The sequence below is a fragment of the Bos grunniens genome, chromosome 12 (assembly GCF_055505025.1).
Source record: "Bos grunniens cultivar Pamir isolate PY7600 chromosome 12, Bosgru_T2T1.0, whole genome shotgun sequence".
Lineage (NCBI taxonomy): Eukaryota > Metazoa > Chordata > Mammalia > Artiodactyla > Bovidae > Bos > Bos grunniens.
The window spans coordinates 70,957,056-70,970,181 of record NC_141176.1 but is presented as its reverse complement, the minus strand read 5'-3'; the positions used below and the strand labels follow the sequence as shown (position 1 = coordinate 70,970,181).

At 43.4% G+C, this 13,126-nt stretch overlaps 1 protein-coding gene across 1 annotated transcript in view; it reads right to left on the bottom strand.

Moving 5' to 3' along the window:
- Nucleotides 1–13,126, bottom strand: part of LOC147361871 (ATP-binding cassette sub-family C member 4-like) — a 448,560-nt gene that overhangs the window by 394,402 nt on the left and 41,032 nt on the right. Inside the window, exons 6-9 of the mRNA XM_086328628.1 lie at nt 9,847–9,936; nt 7,760–7,952; nt 2,106–2,200; nt 1,796–1,882 (exon numbers count right to left, since the gene is read on the bottom strand). The gene's annotated coding sequence lies outside the window, so the exon portion shown is untranslated. The remainder of the gene's footprint in view (nt 1–1,795; nt 1,883–2,105; nt 2,201–7,759; nt 7,953–9,846; nt 9,937–13,126) is intronic.

Sequence of the window (13,126 nt, the reverse complement as noted above, 5' to 3'; positions counted from 1 at the left end):
GCTGAATCTGCCAGCACCCTGACTTGGACTTTCTCAGCCTCCAGAACCGAGATAGATAAACTTCCATTATTTTTAAGCCACCCAGCTCTGGTTCCTGTGAGAGCAGCCTGGATGGAAACAGTCCTAGAATCTAACACAGGACCTGACAATGAGAATTCCCAAACAGCTTCTCTCTGCTGAACACCCCGCCTCCTCCAGGCGAGGACGTGCCTGTTGTCCTCCTCACAGCCCTGCTTCCTCACCTGAGCTTCTCCTCTTCCTTCAGTAAAGGACTGGGTCCTCTTCTCAGCCTCCACATATCTTCCCAGCCTGCAGGCCCCAGGGCACTGCCCGCCCAGCCCCGGGCACAGGGAACCTTCCAACTTCAGTGAAACCCTCCAGCTGCCACTTCCGCTTCCACTTAGTACTTCCTACCCTGTATGGAAACTCTCTAAACCGTGACTCTGCTGAGCTTTCCCAGGCATCTGTCTTAACCAGCTCCATGTAGAGACAGGTTCCTCAGAGGCAGGAATGAGAGCTGGGCATCCTAGTCTCCCTTATTCTGCCCAGTGTGGTCCTTCCCCTCTCCTGGCTCACCATCCTCCTTATAAACTGAGAGGTTTTGTGTAGGAACATCTGTAAGGGCATCAATCTCAGTGTATACAGCAGGACATTAATAAGTGCAGCTGGAAAGCTTGTTGGCTTTACAAGGTGAACAACAGCAAGAGGTAGATGTGGAGGCTGTTTCAGAAAAAGTGAATTCATGAGGCTTACAAAGAGGCCTCAGTCAGCGTGTGTTAGGACAGAAAAACATCAGAGCTCTTCTCCTCCAGGAGTTCTGTGGCCAAGAAAGAGCCACTGACAACAAATTCCAGAAACAAAGTGAGAGTCAGGACTTCAACCAAGATACCGAGTTTCAAATTCAAGGTAACCCTACACAAGGGTCTAACTATTAATTCTAGTAAGAATCCATGAAGCAATGTAAAACAACTGAGTTATACTCAGATGTGAAATAAATCATTTGTAAATTTTAGTCTTTATTAAGTATTTCCAAAGCAACAGATTAATTAATAAGCATAAACCAATACTCTTTCCACGGAAGTCCTATGTTGGTACTGAAAACTTCACTTCTAATGTGCCTTCAGGAGAAGGTAATGGCACCCCACTCCAGTACTCTTGCCTGGAAAATCCCATGGATGGAGGAGCCTGGTGGGCTGCAGTCCATGGGGTGGCTAAGAGTCATACACAACTGAGCGACTTCACTTTCACTTTTCACTTTCATGCACTGGAGAAGGAAATGGCAACCTACTCCAGTGTTCTTGCCTGGAGAATCCCAGGGACGGGAGAGCCTGGTGGGCTGTCGTCTATGGGGTCACACAGAGTCGGACACGAGTGAAGTGACTTAGCAGCAGCAGCAGCAATGTGCCTTCAACACACAATGGAGGAAAAAGCACTGGCATCCAGGTTACCAAGTCCTACTCTCTGATTTAAAATTTTTACATTGCCCTTCTTATCCCTGGGGTCTGGATCCATCAGCAGCAAGTCATGCGGGAATCTGCCATCTATCCCTCTCTCCCTAAAGCATGGACCCCACTCTCCTCCACACACTGGAAGCACCTGCTGTATTTTCCTATCCTGACCTCATCATGATGTAAGATTTCTCTATGATGGATCTTCTGTGGAGGGAAGAGAGGGGAGGGAGGAACACCAGAGCAGAAGGAGTTGGGTCTCGTAAAAAGGCTTTCCTGAGCTCCCTTTCCTGATCCCTACAGGGTTCCTGGAAAGAAGAAATGATATAAAACAGGTGCAAACTCACTTTTTGAACAAGTGCCTGCTGACTTCTGCGTCCACTGAGCTGAGCGGATCGTCCAGGAGGTAGATGTCTGCGTCCTGATACACGGCTCTAGAAAATGTAGAGAGACATCAGGAGAGGACACTTCACACTCCTTGGGTCTCATCTCTGAATCATGATGGTGTCCGACAACACCGGGTTCCTTCTACAAGCCCAGGGAAAGGGCCAAGACCTTACTTCACACAGGCCCACCCAGTGAACGGGGTCTGCGTGCTCATGTCCACTAGGAGCCACGGAGGAGGAGGGGCAGGATGGCAAGTGAAACCCCATTTACCTGGCGAGGCTGACCCGGGCTTTCTGTCCTTCACTCAGTGGGGTTCCTCCATCTCCTGTCACAGTTAGATCTCTTTCCTCCAAATTCTTAAAATCCTGTGTGAAGACAGAAAAAAGAAAAACATTTAAAATGTGTTCTCCTGCCATCCTAACCTTTTAGCATCAGTTCTTCATACAAATGTTTACTCAACAGCAATGCGCTTATTTCATAGTGACTAAACTGGAACCAGGAAAATTAAACTCTCAGGGCTTTTCACTTGTTTTCATTCTGTATTTTTTTCAAAGCATTTATGCATTTTACCACTTTAACACGTATTTATTGAGGATGGACTATACACCAGGCACCATTCTGGGCACAATGAATTCTGCCACGAGGAAACAGAGCTCTTAGAATTTCTTTCCATGCTGGGAGATAGGTGATATGGAAAATTAACCTGAGCACAAGGGCTGAGGACAAGAAGGAAAAGGAAGCCGGCTCAGGGGGATGGAGAGTGAAGGAGGGAAGTGAGTCCACACTGGGGTGTGAGGGCTCTGCTCAGAGAGGGTGTGAGCAGATCTGGGGCTGGGGGGCTCAGGCAGACCTGGAGAGGCTGCTCCTCACAGAGGGAGGGGTGGGTGCAGGGGCTATGGGGAGATGCCTAAGGGGTTCAGGACAAGGAGGCAGGAGAGTAGAGTGAGAATGAGGGGGTGAGGGTGGAGACAGAGCAGGAGGAGCCTGGGGGCACTCTAGTAAGAGGAGGAGGGGGAGGGGAGGACTGACATGGTCTAGGGTTTACAAGGAAACTCCTGTGCTTTGCAGAAACCAGGCAGTAAGCGGGGAAGGGTAAAGGCAGATACAAGTGAGGACATTACTAGAATAAGCTAGAAAACAGTGGGAATGGAGAGACGGGGTTACACTACAGATGCATTTGGAAGGTAGAGTTGTAAGACCTGATGACGGGATGAATGTGGGTTGTAAGAGAAGAGGAGACTGTGGTGTCTGGGGTGAGGAAGGGGAAGGACAAGGTCTCCGTTTACTGAGCTGGGGAAGATGGTGGAGGCAGGTTTAGGAGACATCACTTGTGGACAAGCTGAGATGAGCTCTTGGTGACATCACGGTGCAGCTGGACATGCAGGTGCAAAGGTCTGTGCTAGAGACACAGGTGTGAGAGCTGGAAGCCCAGGACGTGAAGGCACAGGACTTGTTTTATCTCAAGTTACCAGTTTTCGTGATCTTGGTCTCTGCCTCTCACTTTCAGAGAAGGGATAACACCTCGCCAATGTCTTCACAGTGATAATTAAGGCAAGTGAGAGTGAAAGACAAGGTCTGTACAGAAATGGGAGCAGAAAGAGCAGGCTGGGCAGGAAAACCAAAAGGAAAGAAACAACGTGTTTGAGGGCCACCAAGGAGATCAGCTGGACTAAGTAGATGCTTGTCTGTGAAAGCAGGAAAAACTCAAAGTTAAGAAGGATATGAAGCTTTGACTTGAGGATCTGGGAATCTACCATAAGCTATATTTGAATATTATTTAAGAAGTAGGGTTCAGGATGGGGAACACAGGTATACCTGTGGCAGATTCATTTCGATATTTGGCAAAACAATACAATATTGTAAAGTTTAGAAATAAAATAAAATTAAAAAAAAAAAAGAAGTAAATGGACAAATCAGTCTATTTTCCCCAGAGTATCTGGGGAAATTAAAAAAAACAATGACAACAATATCCCCCAACAACAAGATAACAATCAGGTTTTGTTACACAATTATTATGTTAGAAATCTTTGAAATATCTACTAAACCCCTCAGGCATCAACCTAAGATACACAGCAGTACCTTTCTGCGGATGACGTGCTAACTCTGTCTCTACTTTAGCAAATTTGGGGGGAAAGCGGGTAGCACACTGGAGTCTGCATGAGAAACAAGTCCTTTGATCTCCCTAAGTCTCACATTCCTCTTCTACAGAATGTGCTACAAAAACAAGAGTCACTAAACTCAAAAGTGAGGACACCCTCTATAAATGGAAAAAGGACTGGAATTGATTGTAACTTGCTACTGGTGGCTGATGCCTATTTTCCCATCAAACCAACAGTGGGACCACATTCACAGTGTGGGTCATAACATGCAAAGCACATGACCATAAAGAGAAGAAAGAGTGTCCATCGTAACCCTCCCTCCCTGACAGGCACACAGACACACAGGGTCCCTGCTCACTCAAAGCTTAAGTAGGTTATATCCAATGAAAGGCAGCAACTGATCTGTCATGAAAATTCATCATTCTTTCATCATCTTTCATTGTTGAGTTCAGAAGTTATTACCATCTCTTGATTTGGTTTTCATGAACAACAATGAGCCACTTTAAACAGGTTCCCAGCCCTACATACACACATACACACACACACATATATTGGCCTCTGTTTCACTGTTGAAGTCCTTGAAAACTGCTCCACTTAACTTGAGGAGCCTGATAGGCTGCAGTCCATGGGGTCGTGAAGAGTCGGACATGACTGAGCGACTTCACTTTCACTTTTCACTTTCCTGCATTGGAGAAGGAAATGGCAACCCACTCTAGTGTTCTTGCCTGGAGAATCCCAGGGATGGTGGAGCCTGTTGGGTTGCCATCTATGGGGTTGCACAGAGTCAGACACGACTGAAATGACTTAGCAGCAGTAGCTTTTATGCTTTGATTCTACATTGTTTCATTTTGCTTAACAAAATAGTAACACGTCATAGCACAGCAACCTTAATCATGTTCTAGAAAAAGCACCTAAATCCACACATTCACTTAGCACAAGTTAGGGCACAAGAAACAGGCTCTCTCTGAGTTTGGTAGCAAGACTGTAACTGTGTTGTTGACTCTGAACATTATTCACGGACCAGCCCCAAATGGGAAAACCATTTCACAGGATTTGCAACAAAATCCAAGTCAGGCTAAATTCCTAGCCACCATTTTCCAATTAGGTTAAAGGGAAAAGTCTGACTTGCGTATAGACTACAATTCCCCCCACTGACAGGTGTTCTTATTCACATTATTTTCCTTTAAGTTTCCCCAATTCTCACTGGACAGCAGACACACACACTAGAGGCAAACTAGAAAATGGCAAAGCAGATCTGATGCCATCCATCCAGAAGCACATCAAGGGCCCTTCAGCGATGGTTGAGACTTACAGTAGAAGCACCATGGAGCAGACTGCTGAAATGGTAAATGTGAGTCCGGACGTGAGGCCCTGGCAGAGGAGGGCTGGACTCTAGAGTCAAGCAGCAGGAGCCCTGCTTCCTTCACAGCTTTTCTCCCATGTGGAATCACCCCTCCTCTCACAGCCTGTCAATATCCTGCCCATTTTCCCAGTATCATCGCAAGTATACTCTCGCATGAAACCATCCTGGACTCATCTCTATCTGCTGGGTTCCTAAGGCTCTGTTTACATCTCTCATCTCTCATGAAAGACCGTCTTATTCTGCTCCATCATTTGTACACATGTACATGGCTTCTCTCAGGTCATGGGGGGTAAGATCTGTGCACCAAGCTCTGTGCTGGACCCTAATGCTGATTATCTCTAATCTTCACAACAAGCTCACAGGAAGCACTGGCCCCATTTCACAGATGAGGAAACTGAGACTAAGTGAGGTCGTATCACTGGTCTGAGGATGGTCAGCTGTTAAACAGAAGAGCTGGAATCTGAACCAGATCATGTCCTTTTGAACCATTTCATAGCCTATTGCTCTTTCACATCACATCGCCTAGGGGGTGACTGAAGATTATATCTGAAATGAAGGCAACACTAAAATAACTCAAGTCTTGAAGGCCTCTATACCTAGACACAGAAGGATCTTATTATCTATGATTGTCAAGGCAACCTGAAAAGAAAATGTCCAAGTCACCAGGAATGTGTAAATATGAGATGAAAGTATAAACTTACAGGCGTCCAAGAGGGCTTTGTAAGGTCAAGCAATATATATCGGAAAATATCAAACTAGAATTTATCAACATGATACCTTTAACTAGGTAATGCCTAAAACTTTTTAAAATCCTTAAAAGATTTTTTTAAAAACTTGTTTAAAAAAATTAAGTTTTTAAAAGTGGTTAATGATAATATAAAACGTTACATACTATATTGCTTATCGTAACAGAATATGTTTATTGATGATTTATGTGGCATCTGGCCCCATTCAGTTCAATTCAGTCACTCAGTCATGTCTGACTCTCTGCGACCCCATAAATAACACGCCAGGCCTCCCTGTCCATCACCAACTCCCGGAGTTCACCCAAACTCATGTCCATCGAGTCAGTGATGCCATCCAGCCATCTCATCCTCTGTCATCCCCTTCTCCTCCTGCCCCCAATCCCTCCCAGCATCAGAGTCTTTTCCAATGAGTCAACTCTTCGCATGAGGTGGCCAAAGTATTGGAGTTTCAGCTTTAGCATCAGTCCTTCCAGTGAATACCCAGGACTGATCTCCTTTAGAATGGACTGTTTGGATCTCCTTGCAGTACAAGGGACTCTCAAGAGTCTTCTCCAACACCACAGTTCAAAAGCATCAATTCCTCAGCACTCAGCTATCTTCACAGTTACTTCCTGGCAAACAGATGGGGAAAAGGTAGAAACAGTGACAGATTTTATTTTCTTGGGCTCAGAAATCACAGCAGACAGTGACTGCAGACATGAAATTAAAAGATGCTTGCTCCTTGGAAGAAAAGCTGTGACAAACCTAAACAGTATATTAAAAAGCAGAGCCATCACTTTGCCAACAAAGGTCCATATAGTCAAAGCTATGTTTTTTCCACTAGTCATGTATGGATGTGAGAGTTGGACCATAAAGAAGGCAAAGTGCCAAAGAATTGATACTTTTGAATTGTGGTGCTGGAGAAGACTCTTGAGAGTCCTATAGACTGCAAGGAGATCAAACCAGTGCATACTTAAAGGAAATCAACCCTAAATATTCATTGGAAGGACTGATGCTAAAGCTGAATTTCCAATACTTTGGCTAACTGATATGAAGTGCCAACTCATTGAAAAAGACCCTGACACTGGGAAAGACTGAGGGCAGGAGGACAAGGGGACAACAGAGGATTAGATGGTTCAATGGCATCACCGACTCGATGGACATGAGTTTGAGCAAGCTCCAGAAGATGGTGAAAGACAGGGAGGCCTGGCCTGCTGCAGTCCATGGAGTCGAAAAGAACTGGACAGGCCTTAGTGACTGAAAAACAACAATGAGTGCTTACAGATTAACTAATCTGAGGTCTAGGATCTGTTTTGGAATACCGGGGGATGGGGCGGGGTGTTGGGTGGAGGGGTGGCACAAGGCAGGGGTAAAGACCCAACAAAACTGGCCACCAGCTGACCCCGGCTGAACCTGGGGGTGCAAACATGAGGGTTCATTACATGGCGCTCTCTATTCTTCAAAATTTTGTTAACTGTCCATTAAAAAAAAGAATCTAAAAGTGATACTTCACCAAATGAAACAAAGGCATTCTGTGACCATCATTATCACACAAGAATTAAAACAGCCACATATATGACTGCATACTTACCCAGAAGTCCAGCATAAAGCAACAAATAAGACCTTTCAGATTCAAAAAAAAAAAAAAAAAAAGAACTTTTAACAAACCTTAGAGCTTAAATCAATGTTATCATTATTTGAAATTCGACTACATGCAACTCAAGAGTCATTACTCACCTCTTCCAAAGCACAAGCCTTTATTACTTCTTCATATTGTTCTTCTTCATATTTCTTCCCAAGTAAAATGTTACTCTTCACAGTTCCTGGAAACACCCAAGGCTGCTGAGAAACACATGCGATCCTCCCGAGCACACTGACCTTCCCCTGGCTTGGGGGCAGCTCACCCAAGCATAGCTCTTAACAGCGAGGACTGAAACAGACAGCAACACACACACGTGAACACGGTGCACTCAGGACGGAACACGACCCACAGCACAGCCGACCCCACCCTGGTGCTTGATACACGATATCAGAAGAGTATAAAGTACAGCTTTGATACTGCAGGGAAAAAAATGGAAAAGAGCATTATTGGTCACCGTAAACTAAAGGTTGATAAGGAATATTAATACAATAACAATCGACTCTGCCTGAGTTCCCTCAGATGAAATGTTCTACTCAGCAAAGACTAAGAATGTTTAACATCCTTCTCTAGCAGAACAGACAAGCAGGATGTGTATTTTCTGTATCTGATGTTTAATGCAGTTGTTCCTGCATCTGAGTATCTTTTACTTGACAAATACTTGTTTTTAAAAAGCTATGTGGGGCTTCCCTGGTGATCCAGTGGTTAAGAATCCACCCTCCAGGATGGGAGGAAGGGATAATTAGGAGTTCAGGATGGACAGGTAGGTACACACTGCTGTATTTAAAATGGATCACCAGCAAGGACCTACTGCATAGCATATAGAACTCTATTCAATGTTATGTGGCAGCCTGGATGGGAGGGAAATTTGGGGGAGAATGGATACATGTGCACGTATGGCTGACATACACCCTTCACTGTTCACCTGAAACTATCACAACATTGTTAACTGGTTACACCCCAGTACAAAATAAAATGTTAAAAAAAACAATAATTATATCCAGATAATAAACACTGAAAAAAAGAAGAATCCATCTTCCAAAGCCAGAGGCTTTGGTTAGATCCCTGGTCCCCTGGTGGGGGAACTAATATCCCACATGCCCAGGGCAACTGAACCCACATGCCACAATTAGAGATGCTATGCACTACAACAAAGACCCAATGCAACCAAATACATAAATAAGTATATTTTAAAAAATTGATAACTATGTGTGAAGAATATATCCAAAGATTATTATTTAAAAGAACTCTGAGGTTGATGTATTTGAAGACCAGAAGTCCATTATGCCCAGGGGATTCAAATCCTGGGCTCTGTGACAACTTAGGAGGGTAGGATGGGATGAGAGGTGGGAAAGAGGTTCAAGAGAGAGGAAACATGTAAACTTATGGCTGATTCATGCTGACGTATGGCAGAAACCAACACAATATTGTAAAGCGATTATCCTCCAATTAAAAATAAATTTTTAGAAAACTCCTTCATGGAGGAAATCATCACCCTCTCATGTGCACATCCCACATTTAGGTTTCTGTATTTTGTTGTACAAAACACAGGACACTAAGTGCACATGTACGTGTCCTTCATATCTCTTGTAACACAGAGAAAGGACATGCCTATGTCCACGCCATCAGAGCACTCACCACACTGGGCTGAAATAGTCTGCCTGCATATCTGTCTTGCCCCAGAACCTGGTTGCCTCTGGAGGACAGAGGTGTCAAGATCTGGCTCATGTCTATATCTTTAGCTCCAGCACATGATTGCACATTCCCTAATGTGCACTGATGGGACCAAGTCAAGTCACATGAAGAAATGCTCAGAGCTTCCTGGAAGAGCCTTCACCACCTCCAGACTTCCTGGAGGGGCCACTGTGACAAAAAGAAGTCCCCACTGTCTCTGTCCATCCTGAACAGCTGCCACATAAATAATCTCCTTCACTGAGATGTCCAAACTCCCCACGAGCAGTTCCCAACTATGTCACATGAAGCATCAAGAAGGAAAACACAATGTGCATTTATCCTGAATTTGGCCATGAAACCTTTTTGCAAAACTAATGTACTTAGAGAAACACCTTTCTAGATATACCCAATTCTAGCTCAAACTGAGTCACACTCAGCTCTGGGCTCCACTCTGAGGTCTGAACAGGGGCTGTGGCATTGCATCAGGCTGACAAAAGGCATCACAACTTACCCTTCCTGCGCCCATAGGTCCGACCACAGCTAACAGTTCACCGGGTCTGACAGTAAAGGAAAGGCCTTGGAGGGTTGGGGTCTCTGATTCCTGCAAATTAAAGTTTATAAAAATGTACCCATTTCAATAAAGTAATACACATTACTTTAAAAAGTAGAAAAAATAATGTAATAGTCACTGATATCCTGATATTAACTCACATTTTTCTCCTTCCTATTTTAAGATACTGTGTCCCAAAGGCCTTTTCATCCAATCCTATGACTTGGGGGGTTTGAAGTAGTTTTTGTTTGTTTGTTTGTTTAACTTTTTAACTTTACAATATTGTATTGGTTTTGCCATATATCAACATGAATCCACCACAGGTATACACATGTTCCCCATCTTGAACCCTCCTCCCTCCTCCCTCCTCCCTCACTGTACCATCCCTCTGGGTCGCCCCAGTGCACCAGCCCCAAGCACCCAGTATCGTGCATCTAAGTTGCCTTTAGGAAGCCTCTTTCTTTTACCAGATTTACATACGGATTCATTTCTAGACACCCACAGAATTTAGTAGCAGAGATGACAAGGCACCTTCTTGAAATGCAAACTGAATGATGCACGCTACTTTATTAAAATAATGTACTTAATACAATATCCAGTGTGGAAGGTTTTTAATCATTTATAAGTTTTCATCAGGACCCTTGGTTTTAACTGGCTCATTAATCTCCACAAAGCGGCAGCATAAGTACCTGGCATGCCTGGCCTTTTACTAAATAAATAAACTGAAAGTGAAAGTCGCTCAGTCATGTCCAACTCTTTGCAATCCCATGGACTATAAAGTCCATGGAATTCTCCAGGCCAGAATACTGGAGTGAATAGCCTTTTCCTTCTCTAGGGGATCTTCCCAACCCAGGGATCAAACCCAGATCTCCCACATTGCAGGAGGAATCTTTACCAACTGAGCCACAAGGGAAGCCCAAGAATACCAGGCAGGTAGCGTATTCCCTCTCCAGGGGATCTTCCCAAGCCAGGAATCAAACTGGGGTCTCCTGTATTGCAAATGGATTCTTTACCAACTGAGCTATAAGGGAAGCCCTAAATAATTTGAAAGCTCCACTAATCTCTCCATTTTCATTTGATAAAACAAACCTCAGTAATGCTCAATAAGCAAACAGGCACTTTATATTAAGAAGTCACTCTTGGTAAATTAACTCTTATAAGTAATCTTCAAAGCTCTAAAGAGAGCTTTAATTCAACACCAACAACAAAACAATGGGTAATAAAGAAATTAATTATGACACCATGGGTCAGAGTGATAAAGCCTCAATTTTATACATGATACATGCATTATGTGTCCTGGCTAAACAGGGCAATAAAGTACTTCTACTGTAAGAAAAATATAAAGCATGAAGGTATATGTGACAACACATAATCCAACTCAAGGGTAAAGGACAAAGTACTCCTCATGCTGATCACAGGTCACATTCCAGAGAGACCTAGGGTATCTGCGTGTCTTTACATATCTTGAGTGTTAAGAAAATAGTAACTGCTATGTCAAAAAAAAAAAAAAAAAAGGTTTCATGTTATTAAGTAAAACACCCAAAAGACTAAAGGCGTAGAGTCTGGATTAAAAGTCTGGAATAATCATCAAATTGACATTTTTTTCTAGAAAAAACTGAACGGATTAAACAACATTCACATGCTAAAAAAATGACAATGATTTTTCATCACCAAAAAAACTAGTTTCAGATTCTAAGAATGAATGATCTACCAAAAGAAGCTACATTTTCATATGCAAGAAACATTTTTTAAGCCTTTTAAGCTTCTCCACTTTCCCCCTCAGTCAGTCTCTCCCATCAAGAAGCTTCCATAAGCCTCTTATCCATTTTCATCAGAGGGCAGACAGACTGAAAACTACAATCACAGAAAACTAACCAATCTGATCACATGGACCACAGCTTTGTCTAACTCAATGAAACTATGAGCCATGCCATGTAGGGCCACCCAAGACAAATGGGTCATGGTGGAGAGTTCTGACAAAATGTGGTCCACTGGAGAAGGGAATGGCAAACCACTTCAGTATTCTTGCCTTGAGAACCCCATGAACAGTATGAAATGGCAAAAAGATAAGACACTGAAAGATGAACTCCCCAGGTCAGTAGGTGCCCAATATACTACTGGAGATCAGTGGAGAAACAACTCCATAAAGAATGAAGAGACAGAGCCAAAGCAAAAACAACACCCAGCTGTGGATGTGAATAGTGACAGAAGCAAAGTCCAGTGCTGAAAAGAGAAATATTGTAGATGAATCTGGAATGTTAGGTCCATGATCCAAGGCAAATTGGAAGTGGTGAAACAGGAAATGGCAAGAGTGAACATTGACATTTTAGGAATCAGCAAAATAAAATGACTGGAATGGATGAATTTAACTCAGATTACCATTGTATCTACTACTGTGGGTAAGAATTCCTTAGAAGAAATGGAGTGGCTATTGTAGTCAACAAAAGAGTCCAAAATGCAGTACTTGGATGCAATCTCAAAAATGACAGAATGATCTCTGTTCATTTCCAAGGCAAAGCATTCAATATCACAGTAATCCAAGCCTATGCCCCAACCAGTAACGCTGAAGAAGCTGAAGTTGAATGGTTCTATGAAGACCTACAAGACCTTCTAGAAAGTGAAGTGAAGTCACTCAGCTGTGTCCAACTCTTTGCAATCCCATGGACTGTAGCCTACCAGGCTCCACTGTCTATGAGATTTTCCAGGCAAGAATACTGGAGTGGGTTGCCATTTCCTTCTCCAGGATATCATCCCAACCTGGGATTGAACCCAGGTCTTCCACATTGTAGGCAGATGTCTTACTGTCTGAGTTACCAGAACTAACACACAAAAAAAGATGTCCTTTTCATTATAGGGGGCTGGAATGCAAAAGTAGGAAGTCAAGAAACACCTAGACTAACAGGAAAATTTGGCCTTGGAGTACAGAATGAAGCAGGGCAAAGGACAATAGAGTTTTGCCAAGAGAACACACTGGTCACAGCAAACACCTTCTTCCAACAATACAAGAGAAGACTCTACACATGGACATCACCAGATGGTCAATACCAAAATCAGATTGATTATATTATTTGTGGCCAAAGATGGAGAAGCTCTATACAGTCAGCAGAAAAAAGACAGGGAACTGACTGTGGCTCAGATCATGAACTCCCTATTGCCAAAATCAGACTTCAATTGAAGAAAGTAGGGGGAACCAATAAACCATTCGAAGTGAGAAACAGATTCAAAGGACTAGATCTGATAG